General features: G+C 41.2%; 1 protein-coding gene and 1 long non-coding RNA gene across 4 annotated transcripts in view; one reads left to right on the forward strand and one right to left on the reverse strand.

Annotated features, from left to right (window-relative positions):
• Positions 1-2413, reverse strand: part of fut8b (fucosyltransferase 8b (alpha (1,6) fucosyltransferase)) — an 81152-nt gene extending 78739 nt beyond the window's left edge. The window contains exons 1-2 of one of the 3 annotated variants that reach the window (XM_071467511.1): positions 2329-2413; positions 969-1149 (exon numbers count right to left, since the gene is read on the reverse strand). The gene's annotated coding sequence lies outside the window, so the exon portion shown is untranslated. Of the gene's footprint in view, positions 1-677; positions 934-968; positions 1150-2328 lie in introns of those variants that run through there. The other 2 variants (XM_071467512.1, XM_071467515.1) reach the window with 2 other exon arrangements.
• A 40-nt stretch (positions 2414-2453) lies between these two features.
• LOC139612196 (uncharacterized) lies at positions 2454-6170 on the forward strand. Its single transcript, XR_011686458.1, has 2 exons — positions 2454-2524; positions 3732-6170. It is a non-coding gene; the product is annotated as an uncharacterized lncRNA (long non-coding RNA).
• Positions 6171-18293: the final 12123 nt, after the last annotated feature.

An 18293-nucleotide genomic window follows, 5' to 3' on the forward strand; every position in this document is an offset into this window, starting at 1 on the left:
ATTATCATCAGGGCTCTATAGTGTGCGTGTGTGAGGAGGAGGAGGAGGAGGAGGAGGAGGAAGGGATGGGAGGCAGATTCCTCTGACAATCTGAGCTGTTTCATTTCATAATCACATATCAGAGGGACTTTATCACACATCAACAACACCTCCAGATACGGCAAACAAACGCACACCTGGCTGTGGTGATTATTACAAAGCAAATCCTGATACCGGCAGCAGCGGTGCACTGAGGCTGAAACACAGGCAGCTTTGTCTGTTCACCACACATAAAACACAATGAAGGAGAAGAGACGGAGGGATACACATACACACTCACACTCACACACACACACACACACACGCACACACACACGCACACGTCAAACACCTCCTGTGTCATGTGTCTTTATTTTCACGGTGTGTGTGCGACGGTGGAGGTCAAACGCATTTCTCTCTCATTCAACCGCACGAACTCACACATGCCGACGACAAACAGAAAACAAACGCAGCTAGCTTACAGGCTACTCGCTCCTAGCACTGTTGGTGCCTTTAGCCGTTAATGAGGCTGCCAACCCGAAACCGCTTTAACCCCCGTCCCCATCCACACTGCCCGGTCCAGGTAATGCTCCGGTTTCCTGCTAACTAAACCTGGTGGTCAGGCGGGTACACTGTTAACCAAATTGTTTTGAACATACCCACTTCTCTCAGCAGCAAAAAGGGGGACGCGGGTGAGTTTATGTGGATGCGGCGTATGTAAGCGCCCACCTAACGTCCATCGGAGGCAGAGCAGAGACATCCGAGGAAAGCGGGTGCTGATATAACGGGACCAGATATTCCTGCCTACCGTGACCGCTATTCAGCCACCGCGATCCCAGCAGCGACGCAGTCAACAGGCCGGGATGTAGCGGGGTTTCTATGGACGGAGCCCTGCCTCCGTCGCTCCTACCACATTTCCGCCATGCATGAGCGTTATTATTATCACCTACCTTGTCATGATACACCGGCTTCCAGCGGCATCCGACCGGGGCTTGCGGAAGCTGGGTCTGACGCAGAGGCAGCCGAAATTTGTTGCTCCCGAAAACTGAGGAGAAAGGCTGCGGCGGAAACAGGAACTGGGGGAGCTGGGATCTCCGAGTACGGCAGTCGAGGCTGCTCTGTGGGGATCTGCTGGATGGCCGGTGTCAAGCAGACCAGAGATGGGAGAGACTTAACATCCTGTCAGTACTTTTCAAAATAATGGCCTGCGTGTTTCTAGTTTTAGTTAAGTTGTAACTAAGTAACTAACTAGGCTATACCAAGTTTATTGCTCTGTTAGAAATTTAGTAATGTTAAATAAATAAATAAATAAATAAATAAATACTAATTCTTAGTTGAGCATCCCTTAAGTATTGTGAGATATTCTTCAGCCTAATGGAAATAAATCTGGGTTTCCCGTTTTGTACTTGGGGACAAAGGTATTTAATATGTGTTGTGCCTTTAACATAGGCTACCACATAATAAATGACCTATACTATAAGTCTTTTATTTCTTTTGTTCAATTGTTAATCATTTTCTACTTAAATAGACAAACGTCTCGTTCTAACTACAATGACTGTACCTCGCACTTGTTGTTTAGTGTCATTTATTTTGGAGGCACGGTGGCGCGACTTCCTGCTCGTTTCTGGCTGTAGTTGGGGAGCTTGACTATAGCTCATCCAGAGCCTGCTCGGGAGTTGGAATGGGGAGAAGCTGCAGTGCGCTCACCAGTGTCGGGTTGTTGTACTGCATCGGGCTCTTATACTGACAGAGCCAGTGCCACCGAGGCGAGGGCACAACTCCCCCCCCCCCCCCCCCCCGGAGGATGACACCCTGTTCGACCTTCAGTCTGGCACCGCATCAGTGCAGGACAGAGCCACATATACCACATACCATAGTTTGGTCAGTCCTCTCATGATATCGAAACTAACCACGTTACCTGCAGACCCGGAAGGGCATTACTCATTACTCATCTTTTTCAACCTGTAAGATGAATGGTTTCAAGTCTACTTTCCTCAGCACAATCAGCACAGTTCAATTCCTTCTCATTTGGCCGATAAGAAAAACCAAATAGCTTTGATATCCGATAGTTTTTATCTATCTCGATAAACTCGGGAGCAGTGGGAGTATGTCTAGACAGATGAAGCAAACTATCCTGCATATAGTTTTACACCGGGTGGAGGAGACTGGGGATTCACAGGCAGTGTGTCGCCGCTCATTTGCTCACCTGAGGTACAATTTTCTAAATTCTGATGATGTTATTACACAATTTATCTATTACACAAAGAGGAACGTCCTCAACACCTTCATGAAACATGGAAAACGACTTACTTCGTGTTGCAGAGCATTACATCCGACGACGCGTTTTTGGGTTGGTTGTATGTACAGGTGGAAACAAAAAAAAAAAGGGTCAAAGGTAAAAATCGAAAGTGAAAGTGTTGTCATAATGACAGATCAAACAATAGCAGTCCCAGCAAGATCCAGATTTCTCAATACACGGGAAAGGAGAACCAAAAGTCTTTGCAAGGTAAAGCACATTACAACTCTACACTACAGCTTATTGAGTGGTTGATTATGTATATGCTGTAAAAAAAAAAAAACATAATTCCTGTGCAAAACTAATCTGTTTAGCCAGTGTGTTTGTGTGTAGTGTACCTGAGCGTGCAAGGCTTCAGACCAGCTCATCAGTCACACTGTTATAAACCCCTGTACAGGCTGCACATAATCGCACTCAGCAGTCTTCCTGTGAAGACCTGCTTATTCAGTAATTCACTGTCATGGTTCAGACTACATGACATTCATTTTAATTTGAGATGGTCAGAAGTTCATTAACTTCAAACTGACTCAACAAAGACATCTCTTGTATGCTCCTCCGTCTAAGTTCGCCTTTGCTGTACCATAAGAGGCACGTCAGTGCAGCAGCTGCTGTTTCGTGCGTATAAACATCAGTGTTCTTCATATAAATTGTTGACTTGAGTTGGGGTCACGTACGTCTCTGAGTAAAAGCGGAAGCCAGGGGCCTGTGTGTGGATGGTTGCTGTGTAACAGTAAACAGGCTTTCAGGTAGCAATTAGTTGCCAATGAACGTGTAATTTACTGTGCCACTCTCTGTGAACTACTGTATGTGGATGTGTTTCTACCCCCCCACCCCCCATCCCCCATCCCCCGCCCTTTTTCAGACTCACTTGAGAATTAAGCCACTAAATCAAATTCATATACCCAAAGGCTTTTCACTTTTTGTTGCTTCAAAATCCATCTTTGAAAAATATCCTGCTTGCCTCGGAGAAGTCTCACTCCTGTGGCGAGGAGCTGAATCACAATAACAACCCCCACCTTCTTTTAGCACACAAATATTTTCCATCTTACTTAGTGGTTCTGACTCTCTAAAGCTGATGCAGTACTGCCATCGCGTGGTGCAAAGGACACAGTGCACTGTCTCCAAGAGGGGAGGGGGTGAGTCAGTCTGAGGCATTTTCTCGGAAGGGTAGACAGTGGTTCAAAGAAATACGACTCAAGAGCCTTTTCAGTTTCGTTCCATCAACCAATCTTATCTCATTCGAGGAAATAAACTCATCTTTGTGGTCCACCGGTAAGCCCCCGCCCTCACCTCTCCAACCACATACACGGGAAAATTTTGTCTGTCCGCTGTGTTGATATCATCATCAGTGGTGTTCGCAGCCGGGCAGAGACAGCTCGATCACTCCTGACCTTTTTGTCTTTGTTGACCTTTTCAGATTGAGATACTGAGGTAGAGTTTCTAAAGGAGAACATGGGAACTCTACTCAGCTGATGAAAAAGGTGGAGGGGGAAGACGCAGAACCAGCACGGATTACAAAGAGCCAGATGCTGCACGTTGTATGCAAATGTAGCCTGGTAATCAGACTGGAATGCAATTTCATTTTCAGAAAAAAAAAAAAATCCAAGATGTGGGCAGGCATTCAGAGGTCTGTAAGCAGCCCACCGGGGCAAGTGTCATTTTTCATACCACAAAATGCATCTCACGCTATGAAACTAACAAAATGGAACAGAATAATTAAAATATGATTAGAGTATCATTAGAATATCATTACCAGCATCAATTTGTAACACTTGGGAAGGAATGCATGATCATGGCACTGATAAAGCTTTTCCAAAATCTATTCTGTGCTCCAAAACATTTTATGAAATGTGTGACACCAAGAACATTTTAATTATAAAATATATTTCATGGGCATTCTACTGCTGAGCAGTTTGAGAGTTTATTATTCACAACGTGTAAGTGCAGCATGCCTACTTCAATTCTGGCTGGGGAGCTTTGTGTGTGAAGAGCATTTTGGGGATAGTAACTAACACCCTGTGCATTCAAAAGACGTGTTTAGGAGAGCGAGATCTCGTGAATCTGAACTCTCTATTGGTTGCAATAAACTGGAATCTTAAGTGTGAGCCATCTGTTCATATTGTAACATTGGTTGTTGCGAGGCACTGGCTTCGAGATGAACTCTAAACCACATGACATTTGAAGCTTGCGGGACTCAACCTGTGTTTATATCACAGGGGACAATTCATCATCTATTCAGTAAAGTCTCATTACCTGTAAACAGTTTTACACCTGCTAGTGAAGAGACACCGTATCACAGATTGACTTGATGCCCTGTTTAACATAGAGATTGGCTGCTACAGATCATATCACTATAATGATGAGACTTTACCTACATTATTTAATGAACAACAGCAACAGTAGAAGGCTGGACCGTTCTGGCCTTAGTGAAAACAAGGCTACATTTGAATGGCATGCTGGTAAGTGAGCTCTATTATTCATGTAAAAATAAACCAGTGGAGTAAAACTTTCAGGTGACTTATCGCACTGTTTGCGCTTTTAAGAAATGAGAATATTATGAAGGCTGATTTTCTAGCATGGAAATTGCAAATTAAAAGTTATAATGAATTTTGAAATGAGGTCAGACCCAATAAAGCCCCTCTAACGTTGATGATGTGAGTGGCACAGATGAAATTTTTCATTTGTGGCAGGAGCATTATCACAACTTGTTTAAGCACGACTTGTGCTGCCATCTTGACTAGGACTCCCAGGAGGAGGAGATCTTGTGTTTCAGTGGGACTTACCTGGATAATTAAAGGATTAATAAAAGGATAAATAAAAATGTGTAAATAGCACAAAAGCCAAGCCTGCTGTTAATGATGTTGGCTTCACTCAGGGTATGATCGTGATCGTGTGATGAGGTGTGTTAAGAATGGGCATCAACGGTCTGATGATGTCCTTTGTAAAGAGGCTCGCATTCAGCAGAGAGTAGTGAGTTTTAGACAATTTGTTTTAACAGATAAAGTCACACATCTGCATTATGCAAAATTCAGAAGGTGGGTTAACCAAGCTAGGGTATGACAGTAAGGACCAAACCTGACATTGGTGGAAACTGAACCAACACATTTATTGTAAAAAGCAAATGAAGAAACAGGCAGCTACAACAGTTACTCAAAGGTCACGGGGGTGAAAACAGGGAGGCGTAGAGGTAGGAAATTACAGGTTAGCTGTACTAGACACAGCAGTCCCTGAAGGAGGTGAACCCTTTTTGTTCTCAGGTTGGGACATTTGGACAAAAGAGTGAACTAACAGGCAAGACAAATCAGCTCAGTGCCCCGGAATGTGATGAGTAATTCTGAACAGAGGAAGGCAAAGAACAAACACCTGCTTCAAGGTAAGGCAGCTTGCTCAGTTATGGCCCATGTTTATGACTGGTTTAATGAGCAGAGCAGCAGCCTGTTATGACGTCTCATCAATGCTTTGCTAATCGGTTAGCAAGCAGTGGTCTCTATTTTGTTATGTTTGTGGCTATTGAGGCTGTCAGGTAGTAGCGTAATCATGGTTTTATGTTGGTGTGAAAATGTTGGATTTGGATGGAAAACAGAGCAATTTGTTTATTATTCATCAGAAATAATCACAGGTGTATGAGGCTTGATTCACTGTGTGTGCACTGTGCAAGGCTGTGTCTACACTGATGTTACCCTGCAGCTGATGAAATCCTGTAATTTGCCTGTAATACTATATAATCAGCAATGTAGGGCTGGGCAATAATTTAATGTTACTGAAACTGTATCATGAGAATATGTTTAAACTATGTTTCAAATTGTCATTTGAAAACAGCAAAACTGGTCATTAAAGTTTTGTCTGATTGGCAGTGGAGCAGAGTTCATCGTTGCATTATTTTACCTGTAATTTTGCCTTATTGTGTATGCAACTGCTCAGCTATGGTGTGGGTATAAAAGGAGAGGTATGCAGAGACTTACTGTGGCTTCCACTAATAGCAAGAGGAATTTTCTGTGTGTGTGATAGGATGAGGTCGAGACTACCATGTATAGTCTATTTGTATATTTTGACAATAGTGACACTGATGAGTTATATGTTGTGTGTTTTGTATGTTTGTATTTGATTGTTTTCATTACATTTGTTGAGGATTTAATGCCACTAAACCTGCAATTTGAGGTTTTGACAAAATGACATACACCATTAGAGCGTAGCATTTTGCCATGCCCCTTTCACTGGGGATATTAGACAGTGTTGTAAATCAGTTAGTGTGACTGCTTTATGGCAATTTTGGACTTAAATATGATTTTCGTATCAATGCAGTTATGTTCCTTGACTTTTATTTTGTTTTGTGTTGTATTGTATTTTGTATTTATTTTGTTGTAATGTCTCAAAAGTCAATTTTCCGCAAGCATTGCAAATTACTTTAGTATTGATTCACTGATTGTGCTGCACTTGATTACATTTTATTTACTTTATGCATTTCATAACACTTTGGACACGGAGTCACATTTTGTGCGTGTCAGGAATTTCATGCCTGAAGTCATGGTGCACATGTGCAAGTGCAGCAGGTCATTCTTGCAGAGGGGCTCCAGTTTATTAGAGGAACTTGTGCGCTATAGCATTCATTTCCTAAAAAGTGCAGTTTTCGATTAGAAAAGAAGATCTGTTAAATATTATCTTGCAAATTCCAAATCTGATTTAATACAGTGTAATGAAAGGATATTCATTTTACCATTACCCCAGAATTAAAATTAAAATTAACATTTTAATTTAGTTTGGTTAATTTGAATTCCTTCCAACTCTTTGAATGATTCTCACTGGGAGCGCATATGGTCTCATTTTCTGTTTTGCTGCACCAACAAAACCACGTTCTGCATTTCAATATTTAATTAGAAAAGAAATGATATTCCTGAATGAAACTAATGTTACATTTAAAGTGCTTGAAATGAAGGTCACCATGAGTTTGGACAAAGCAATTCAAAATAAATGAATCATAAATCAATAAAAGAACAGGAAGAGTATAGTCAAGTCTTACAGGGATAAATACAGGATTAAGAGGAGGATGAGGATAGGTTATTATTTAGAGATAAATAATATGCATTCAACATATTTTAAATAAATGCTAAGGTTAAAAGGTAGTTTTTAAAAGGAAGCTTTTGAAATGAACACTCCTGGGCATTTTCATCCTCTGGAGGTCATTTGAGAGTCATTGGAAACATATGAATGAAGTTGTGAATTTTCTGTGAAGGTCATGTAAGGATGGCAGAGGAAATAGCTTATTATTGGTGTCACAGTTTGTCCTTGTGTCCGGGAATGGTTGTTCTCGATTGACACAGATAGCCTCCATCCCATCCCTTTTTCTAAAGCCTTTATGTTCTGTCTCTGAAATAAGACACAGCTGTCTGAATCTTAACCTGAGGAGGGAGCCATTAGCAGCTCATGAGCGTATTCAGCAGAAACCTTTTATCTTCTTGATGTATGGATCTGAGCAGTGCTTGTTCATTTGATGAATATTAAATAAATGGTGTGACTTTGGAAAAATGTTTTTAAGGTGTAAGATGCAGATTTTGTTGCTGTGTTTATACAACATGTGAATATTTAATGACCTTTAACAACATTGTATACCTGCTCAATCTTGATGTACTGTAAATAAATCTTCTCATGTTGGTCTGATGCAATAAAACAAATGTGAAGTTCTCTCGTAATAAATATCTGATCTATGTCATGTCGCAGAGCCCCTGTCCAGGCCTCGTCCTCTGAATCATTCAGAGTTTTCACTTTACATGCCCAAGTAAATTATATGAGGTCACAGCCCCCATTTATTATAATTACAGCTTTAAAACAGCTGCCACATTAAATATGAAGATCTGGACCGAATGCATTTTATGTACGACAAGCTGCTCTTGGATGAGGAAGCAACCTTTAACAGAGTAAATATTCAGTGGCATCTACCTTTAAGTCATCATTCGTTTTTAAACACTAGATGGCGGTGTTACATCATGTCATCATCAAAATCCCGTAAAACACTGTGAATCCAGCAGGACACAGCAGCATTCAGACATGCTGGTCATGATATTCAAAGTACATGTTGTGTTGGACTACAATCAGTGGAGTTCTGTCTTTCATTGTGTACACTCTGTAATCCCTGTGTGCTTTGCTATTTCATGTTATGTTCACCGTCTCAGCCTCTGGAGATATGTAAATGTACCTGGTGGTTAAACCGGCTGAGCAAAGAAAGTGTCACCCCACTGTTGGCAGACTTTAGATCAAGACTGTGATTACAGGAGGCTGGCTAATGGCTGTCACGCTGCCAGCAGGTGTCGCTGATGTTCCCTCACAGTGGAGGGAGCTGAGCCTCTCACTGCAGTTTCTACCATACCTGAAGGACCGTGCCTTTATCTCTGTCCACTCTTATTGCTCACCATCACCACTATCATCATCATCACCATCATCATCCAAATCATGTATGAATTTGGCATGGCAGCATAGCCTAATTACAGCATATACATATGGTGCAAAGATGGCAGGATTACTGAGGTGTAAATACATAGGTACAGTGGTGACAAGCAGAGAGCGTCGCTATAAATAAACCCAACATTTAAAGTGATGTCACACAGTTGTATAGGGTATAGGACAGGAGCAGAGTTGCAGATCTCTTATTTTGTCTAAGGTGGCAAGTAATCATATTTTCATGATTGGTTAATCTGTTGATTATTTTCTTGATTAATCAATCAGTCAATCATTTTGATAAAAAATACCAGAAAATACAGAGAAACTGCTGTCACTTTTAGTTTTTCCAAAGTCCAAAATCACGTCTTTAAATTGTTTGTTTGGTCCAACCATCAGTCCAAAACCAAAAGATACTTTGTTTTCTCTCATAAGCTAAAGCAAAGCCGTAAATCCTCGAAAATGTTCCCGTGATTATCAAATAGATGCCAATCAACTAATCACTTCACTGACTAATTGTCTGTTTTGTAGTGAGTTTCAAAGTCCTCTTTGTTACTGATGTTAGACTTGAACTGTTTTCTAATCCAAACAAAACTTGTCTAGGAAACATTTTTGGCATTGATTTGAGTGATATGCAAGTCATGATGAACCTGACTGAAAACATGAAACTGTAGTGGATATAGTGCTGAAACAACAAGTCTGCTACTTGATGGACAAAAATGAATTGGCAACAATTTTGATGACTGATTTTACTTTAAGTTAATCAAAAATACTAGACATTTAATGCCCCCAACATTTAAAAGCTGAGGATTTGCTGCTTCTCTGTTTTTTTGGTCATTTTTATCATTGAAGTCTGGACTGCTGTTGACGGCTGTTAAAGCAAGAAAACAAGCAATAGGACACACCTTAAGAATTTTCTGACAATTTTCTGTCTGAAGGATAAAAATCAATACAATATATTAATTGATAATGTTGGCTGCAGCCTTGATTGGAAACAATCAAAATTCTCTCCCCCCTCTGTGTTAAGTGAAAAGCTGTACACACTTGTCCAGCCTGTCAGACATTTCAGCACTCATTCACAAGGGTTCATTAATCGTACTGACTTACTGCGAGTTCCCAGCATTTGTTCATTTTCAGCGCGCACTTCTCAGCATTTCCAATTTCACCTCTGTTGTGTGATTCACACCTTTATTTCTCGTAAAAGCTGCTGAGTCACATGGCAGCCATTGCACTGCAGAGCAAACGTGGTGAATGACTGGATTGCACACTGCTTTACACCTTGAGGTCAACAGCTTTCAGTATTTTGAGCTAAGCTGGGAGATTTCAAGGTTTATGATATGTGATTTTAAGAGCTCTCTACTTGCAGCTGACATCTGCTCCCAAATTGTTGTGCCTGTAGCACTTCATGGTTGATGGCAGAACCTGTGTTTACTGTCGTGAGCTATGTTAAATGACTCCAGCTCTTCCATCTGCGGCAGAGCCTGACATTTAGACTTGACGACGAAGTAAAGCTGTGCAACTACGAAACTCATCAGTAGCTGCGCTCAGTTTAAAAATGCCAGTCATTTGACTGCATCGTTAAGCAAGCACGCAAGGTCAAGCTCTGTACATAAGGGCATTTCCAAATCAGGCACTGCACTCAGCACCTACGCTTGGTGGAAAATCCTTGTCACCCTCGTAAGAAAGATTGTTCTGAAGGACCACCTCATACTCAGCATGTCAAGTGGAGATTTAAATTGAATCCTGGCGGCTGAGACTGTCACAAATCTACAGCCGTTAAAGAATGTGCTGAAGAGGAGCAGGCTGAGCGACTATTCTAATTTTTCAGATAGTGGGTTATCTGGAAGATCTCTTGCTGTAAATGGGAGGTGTAGCAGCAGTGACTGGTTGGAGAGATATCGTTTATGTTGTGTGCACTGCGTGTGTGGCAGGCATCAGCGTTTACTGCAAGCCCGTGCAGGCACACAGAGAGTAGTGAGTGTGTGTTTATTTCCGAGAACTTCAAAATGCTCTGTATTTGGTAACAAAGGTGTGGAAGAATTAAGGAGTGAGAGGTAAAGAGACTTTGACTTAAAACCTTCTTAATTTAAAACATCCTGCAGCAACATAAAAAGAAGATAACGTTCAAAATAAATTGACATAGAGCTCAAACTACTGCAACATAAAGAAACAGAAGCAAATTAAAAAAAACATCTTCACCACTCTGACAACACATTTGTTGCATTTTAAAAATCATCTCCACTCATTTTGGCCAGATTGCTTCAGGACCACTGGTGCTACAGGAACTCCACTCAGGAGCTAAAGGTGTCTTTTATAATTGCTTACTGTTTGAATAAAGCTGGACCAGCCAATCAAAGATAGTCAGCACTATAAACGCCACCCCCTAGTTTCTGAGCCACTGGAAAGCTCTACCACACGAAACAGGGACAACTTTGGCAGCAGAAACTATGGCTGAGAAATTAAATTTGAATTCTAGTTCCTGTTCAAAACACAGGTAAGGTTTGTTCCTGAAAGTTCCTGCGGTGAAAATCAAAAAACACATTCACCAGCTGTTGGCAGTAATCTGCCAAGAAACACAGCAATGCACCATGAAAATGAAGAACTGAAGACTTGTAGCTCAATGCACGATGCAGCTTTCATTATAATCCAAAAAAGTCAGCTTTGCTAATGTGATGAAAAAAATGCATTTGCCATGATCCTTGTTAGGCCACAAGGATCCACACAATGTTTTGATGATAACTCCACAGGCTACATTTTAAGGTACCATCTGCTCTCACAGTATGAAAACATTATAACACCCTATGCTTTAACCAAAGTAACATCATTCTTAAATACAGCTACTAAAAACAGCTACTATTCCTTTAAATCTGGCTACAGTATTCTTTGTATCAAACTCCTGACCCAGCCAAATGGCCAGCTGAGCCTGGACAAACAGAAAATTAACTAAAATGGCAAATGGTTTTCTTCTAGCAGAGTACACAGAGCCGAGGATAAACCTGCTCACAAAGAAATCCTGCCCTCAGCTTATCACACAGACCATTCAGCAACCTTTAAAAAAAAAACCCACACAGAACTCTGCAGCACACAGACGAAAACCACACCAAACAGGTTCAGACAGAGAGGGGGGGGGGGCAGCTGCCAAATCAACGGCCGAGTGGCCACGTGTTTCGCTTCTCCCTGCTATCTGCCTTCTGTTAATGATAACACACCCAGAGTGACAAGCATGGATGCAACGGTGGCCATGCTGGCTTCAGTCTGCTAACCAGCAGAACTGGAGAGAGGGCTCCTCTCCCACCGATAGGTATGTTAAAGAGCACGCAACGCAGATTAATGATAAGACACCCACAGATATGCACCGACACAAAGTGCGTTTTTGTGTTTGCCCTTTGATTTTTGTGCATTTGCAGGGAAAGTGAACAACAGGATAATATTAAAATTATCAAAGCAACTTAGCTGGTTGTCATTTCATTATAACTCTGGTGCCAAAAAACAGAGGAACAAAAGCATAACTTCACAAGATAAATGGATGCACTGAGCGGACAAACACATTAACACACACTCGAATCTTTTCCCACCATAACAAAACAAATCCCTGGTCCAAAATCACTGTGACTCAGCACAGTGTGAGGGTACGGGGTGAAAGCGTATGCAAAGTCAGTGGAGGATAAAGCTGTAAAGATGTCGATGGCGGCCGTCACTGCACTAGCCTCGTTTGGCAAGGGCATCTCCTCCCTCTGACTGAGGCGCCCTCCTCCTCACCACTCGATAAAACTGGACGGCAATCTGGAGCTTGGATTGAGCCATGTCCTGGCCTCTGACAAGATGAATTCACTTAATAATGAGAGCATTTGGAATTTATGGGTAACGGCGAGGTGAACCCCATCTCTCAATTCGGCACAAGCTCTTAATTCAAGCCAAATCCCCTGACTCACGCCCTCTCTGTGGTCGTTCGCAGTCACACATACAGCACCTTTTCAGCCTTGTCTGCACTGCTCAGCACCAGTGACGGCAGCTCCTCCAGTGAAGCCCGTCCAGCTCTAGAATTGCAGATCACAGTGAGAAGGTCCTGTTGCCAAGAAGACGAAGATGCTGGAAGAACACTCTTGCAGGGAAATAACTCTCTTCTGTTTTCACTTGATAACTTCTCCACACGTCACGTTATCAGAAAATTGGGATAGGTTCGCATTTACTTTTTTTTTTTTTTGCTAAATATATTCAAACATTGATTAAACCCTTAGGCCTGATGCTTTTGGCCTGGATAATGTTGTTCCTGCCCCAAAAATAAACAGCTTTTGCTCCTGAGGGAGTAGTTGCTCATCATGGCACTGTGATTTTAGAGCAGATACCTGAAACGCTTGTGGCGTAAAGCAGTGGTTCCTAACCAGGTGGTCGGGACCCCCCCACCCCCCCTTCAAGGAATCTCAGATAAATCAGAGAGAACACAAGATGATTAATAGGATTTTAAAGTGGAAAAACATATTTATAGTACACAAAATGTGATCTTATTTTTCAGATCCTAACTTTTTTGTTATCTGGTAGTGAATAACCGGTCATAACCCATAGACAATGACTTATGGTGTTGTGTTAAGGGTTTAGAGTGTAGATACAGCATCTATGCTTGTGTGCTCTGAAGTCACTACTACGTTAGGCAGCCACAGAGATGCCATGTGGAAACTGCAAGAAGTGTAACTGGCCAACTTGTGTTTTCTCCTGCAAGTTTCTGTTGCCATTGGAGATTGTTCAGAGTGAAGGCAACATTATACGACAGCCCTCTGTCATCATGAATGAAAGAATGGACCACTGGTCTATATCACAAAGAAAATGAAAGAATGTAAACATATTTGCTGTGGAGAATATAATCAAAGCAGAATAATATGGTCCGGTCACATAGGATACATCCTTCATCCATCTGTCAACAAGAGAAATCAAACACTGAATTGTGAGTCACTGCCTTTGTCCTTGGTCCTTTTCCTGTTGACCATATAGCTCAATCTGCCCTGTGCAGCATCTCTGATTATATAGTGAGTTAACAGATATGGGTGGTTAGCACAGGCTTTGATTTTGGTCTCTGTACAGGCACAGTGGTACCAAAAATGTTGCTATGGTGACACAACTTACTTTGGGATGCCGTGAACACCCATTGTGTCTGGATTTTTTTGTCAAAAAATACTTCCAGAGTCATTTTTATATTTCTGTTTGAGCACGGATTAAACAAACAGCAACAACAACAAAAAAAAACAGAACATGTTGATTATTGAGCTTCACTGGTGTGTCTTTTCACTTCCACTTCCCAAAAATGCTTTTTATTTCTTCAAGAGGCCTCATTCCAAAAAGGATGGGAACTATTGGCTCAGAGCAGCCTTTCTCAAAGAGTCAATTTGTTAAAATATGTTTTAAATAATATGTTTTAAATAGTGTTTCTCAAAAGTGAGTATTGTATGTGTATTGTTTGCACTATTAAATCAACTTAAATTCAAACATTATAATTTGAATTTCCTGTTTTACAGTGATGTTGGACTTCAATGTAACCACACACCTATTAACATATCAAACATGGTTGACAGAATTACAAGAAAATCTAATGAAACCTCAGACACAACAGGCAAGTGTTAAGTTTTACAAGTAATGTTGTCACCACGACTGAGACTCATAGTGTGTTTGATGACCCAGTGTTTATATGTGTGTGATAATTTTGATGCCACATAAATAGCACCACTTGTTGCTATACACTTTATGAGGGGTTGCCAATTATTAAGACCCGGTTAAGACCCCAGCTGAACAGACTCTTTGCTGCCCTGTGCTATCCAATAAGGACATTAAAATGCCAAAAGATAAAAAAACAAAACAAACAAAAAAAAACAGTCCCAGGTGACATTCTTCTGTGCAAGGCCACCAAAATCAAAAAAAAAAAACTACTGTAAGTAGTATCGTGGCAAGTACTAGGCCCTAAAGGTTTTGGGGATGTTTGAGGAGTTAGGTGGTCCATGAGTTCTATTTTAGTTTGAGAAACACTGGCTTAGAGGTTACATCTCCATCTGCGAGGTTGACAACAGAAACACACAACTAGATGCTTTTGCTGCCTTTGCCTGACTTTGAGAAAGATGTTAATACTGGAGGTTCAGAGGAAGAAGCAGGGAGGCCACAGCAGGATTCTTCATTCATTACTGCCAGACAGGATTGGTGTTTACTGTGAGCGGAGCATCTTCTTAGTCATATCATTGCCCAGCACACTCATTTCCTCTGCAACTTCACCCCATGCTGCTTCAAGGCAACGCTTTGCGCCTTATATAAGTCATGCATATAGCCAGTGAAAGGGAAAAGCACATCACAAAGCATGCCTATATTCATGTCATAGGAGAATGATGAATAATTCTGTGTTGTGAATACCTAATCTTTTATTACAAACATATGATGAATTGGAGTCCTGAAGACTGCAGATGAAAGCTGCAGTTCTTTTTTGGCCCAGCTAAATGCAACTCACCCCGCCTTAACTATTGTAAATGAGTTCTCGCTCACAATAGACGGCTGCCCCACTGCTCGGCCTCACCGGGCCCCGCCTCGCTCCACTGGCCCCTGGACTCACCACTCATAGCCTCCTTTTTTTCCATTTTCCAATGCAGCCAGGAGCCAGCTGGCTTTATTGGAGTTTTTAAAGGCTATAGCCTCAAACATTCATCCTCCATCTCAACATGTTCTAGACAGTTTCCCTTTTTCTCTCTGCCTCACTTCATCTTCATTTCTCTCGCTCTCTCTCTTTCTCTTTTTGAAACTTCTTTCCCATTCCCCCGTCCTCCCCTTTTCCCTTAATCCTTCAACTTATCCCCAGAGCTCACTCCAGTGGTTCATTTTGGCCTAGCTTCTTCTAAACCCCTCTCATACAGACAATCAACACTGCCAACACAAATGCTCGTTTCAGCCATATTAAATTCTCCTCCTTCTTCTTTTCACACTGAAACAAAGTCCTCTGAGGAATGGGGGCCTGCTCTCATCTACTTAGATTTAATTTAGGTTTCACAAAATGATACAAACACATTCTGCTATCTGACTCATGTTGAATAAAAGACCTGAGACTGAAGAGACTGGCCTCAATTTTCTTGCCATGCTTTATTATTATGCTGCTGGCAGCATGTCCCAGGGCAAGGTTGTGGTCAGCGGCTCTCTGCAGTGCTCCAACAAAATAATTACAACGGACAATTGGAGGAACCACAATCAATGGCAGATGAGGTGCATTAGACACAGTTATTCTTTCCGCTGGACTCAGTTCTGTGCCTTTATGAGCATGTGTGCTCACATTTTGCACATTCATTATCACTTTATCTTATGGATCCAACAACACGGGGTGTTTTTTCTTCTGATTTCAACTTAATTACTTCTGAAATTCGAAAGCACCATAAGGCCACCGTTTGAGTCATGGGGCTGCATACATATAAACAAAATTGTTGCCAAATGAGACAGGATCTGTCCCCAGTAGAATTGCATAGCTGTGTATTTCTATATCATTAGTGGGGAATATGTCCAAATTCTGCACAGAGGCATGTCATTTCCCCTTGCCTAGGGAAATGAGCACATCTGTTGGGGGTTCGAGGCTCTTGGCGAAGCAAACAACACAGCATCTGTGTTCTTGGAGATGCATATCCGCAACGAATAGGGCCCACTTCAAAACCCCAATGAACCCCATAAAAAGAGAAACAAATTGGGATGCCATTTGTGAGATAAATTGGGATGATAATTCAGTGGGAAATTAGCTAAATACAAGTATGAATCGAAGCTTTGTAACTGATTTGGACCCTCATGCTATCAGCGATTTTACACTGTGATAAATCGTTACTATAGTTACTGTTCAACTTTCCATATTATGTGTTTCATCATGAGGGAGCAGTCTTTCAGTGCTGTTGCCCTGACACTGAGATGAGCTACTGCTTAGTTGCAGGGATTATTTAGATCCAGAATGGCCTCTGTTAGTTCTAGGCTGCCAGTAGTTTCTGTTTCCTCAGATTCAGAATTGATTAGTGCTGGCATCTTTACTCTTAAGTATTTCATTCACCAAGTCATTTTCATCATTAGCAGTAATCATTATCATATTCTGCATTACATCATTGACATCCTTTCACTAGCATCCTCCTCTTCATCAGAAACAACCAATTCATTATCATTATCACACAGCAAAAATATGGATGGGTAATAGTGACAGATTCATGTGTCACAATATTTTTGGCCAAATGTTTCTTTTAATTATGTAATGTTGTTTTAGGCTTTCAGAAGATATTTACCCAAGAAAATACTGAGAGGAAAAGTCATGTACAGTTTTATAGACTAATCTGGGTTAACGGGCAAGGAAAACAAGCCACCGTTACTGCAGAGACATGTCACAAGTAAATCTGCACGATGACTCTGCTGCATGTAAGTGCTTCAACGGGAGACATAACGCAGTATGACTTGAAATGTTGTCATTGAAATGGTGAAACTAAGGATATGCATAATCTCCAAATTCAACCACTCCAACCAGCTTACAGGGCTGTGCTGTTATCTGCCGCTCAACAATACTGTTATAAACTGTAATACTGTTCAAAAAAACAAAATTCATAAACTCTATTCAGTCATTTAAAATAATCTCCATGAAATCCTTACGTAACCAAGTTTGTAATCAAGTTTTCTGTTGTTTTTTCTTTTTGTTCTTTCTGATCACATGGTAAGAAAATCACTGATTGTAAGTTTGCTGATTTCTAACCATAAGCTAGCAAATGTCGCAGAGTAATACCAGCTAAGTCCTGTCACATGAAAGTAGCACGAGTGTTATTTTTTTCCCCTAAAGCCTATAAATGAGTTTCTGTCCAGACGTAGAGCAAATTTTAACCAACATTTGAGAAAATCTGCAAAAGAAAATGTGTATTAATGCTTATTTGCATCCACTACTGTAACGTTGGCTTGACAAGATGAACAGCTGGCGGTGGTAATCCTTCACTCAGGTGCCATTAAACCGTTTCAGAAGAGGGCACAACAGGTGGATGGAAACCCAACTGTCGTAAACATGTTTTATGACTGGACAACCTCTATATTCACATATAGTACCTCTTATCTGTCAGAGGTGTTGGCTGCCAACTGTGATCAATCCAAACGTCACTGAAATCACGTTGAGTTTGACGCTACCATGGCTGTAATGCTGGTGTCATGTGAGAGCACATCACATATATCAGCCAGGACATTACTCTGTCGCCGAACAGGCAGCGACATTAACTATTAATTCAACTCAGACAGAAGAGTCTATTAAGGTTAAAAAACTGTGCTGTGTCATGAGGCCAGAAAAAAACACCAACATTTAAGCTATTTCAGGATATGAAAATTGTCCCAGACGTTATCTAGTCTCATATGACAATCCAATATTATAGCTCTGACTAAAAGCCTTAAAAATAGCACAGAAGACAACACACCTCCTCTTCTCACTTCGCTGCAGTCATGCTCATGTCAAATCCTCAAAATACCAAACCGGTGACATGTGAGAAAGAAACCAGTGTGAGCTAGACAAACACCGCACTTCCCAAAATAACTCTTA

Source organism: Trachinotus anak, unplaced genomic scaffold, assembly GCF_046630095.1.
Source record: "Trachinotus anak isolate AG129_WGS33_773 ecotype Australia unplaced genomic scaffold, CSIRO_AGI_Tana_v1 ptg000031l, whole genome shotgun sequence".
Classification (NCBI taxonomy): Eukaryota; Metazoa; Chordata; class Actinopteri; order Carangiformes; family Carangidae; genus Trachinotus; species Trachinotus anak.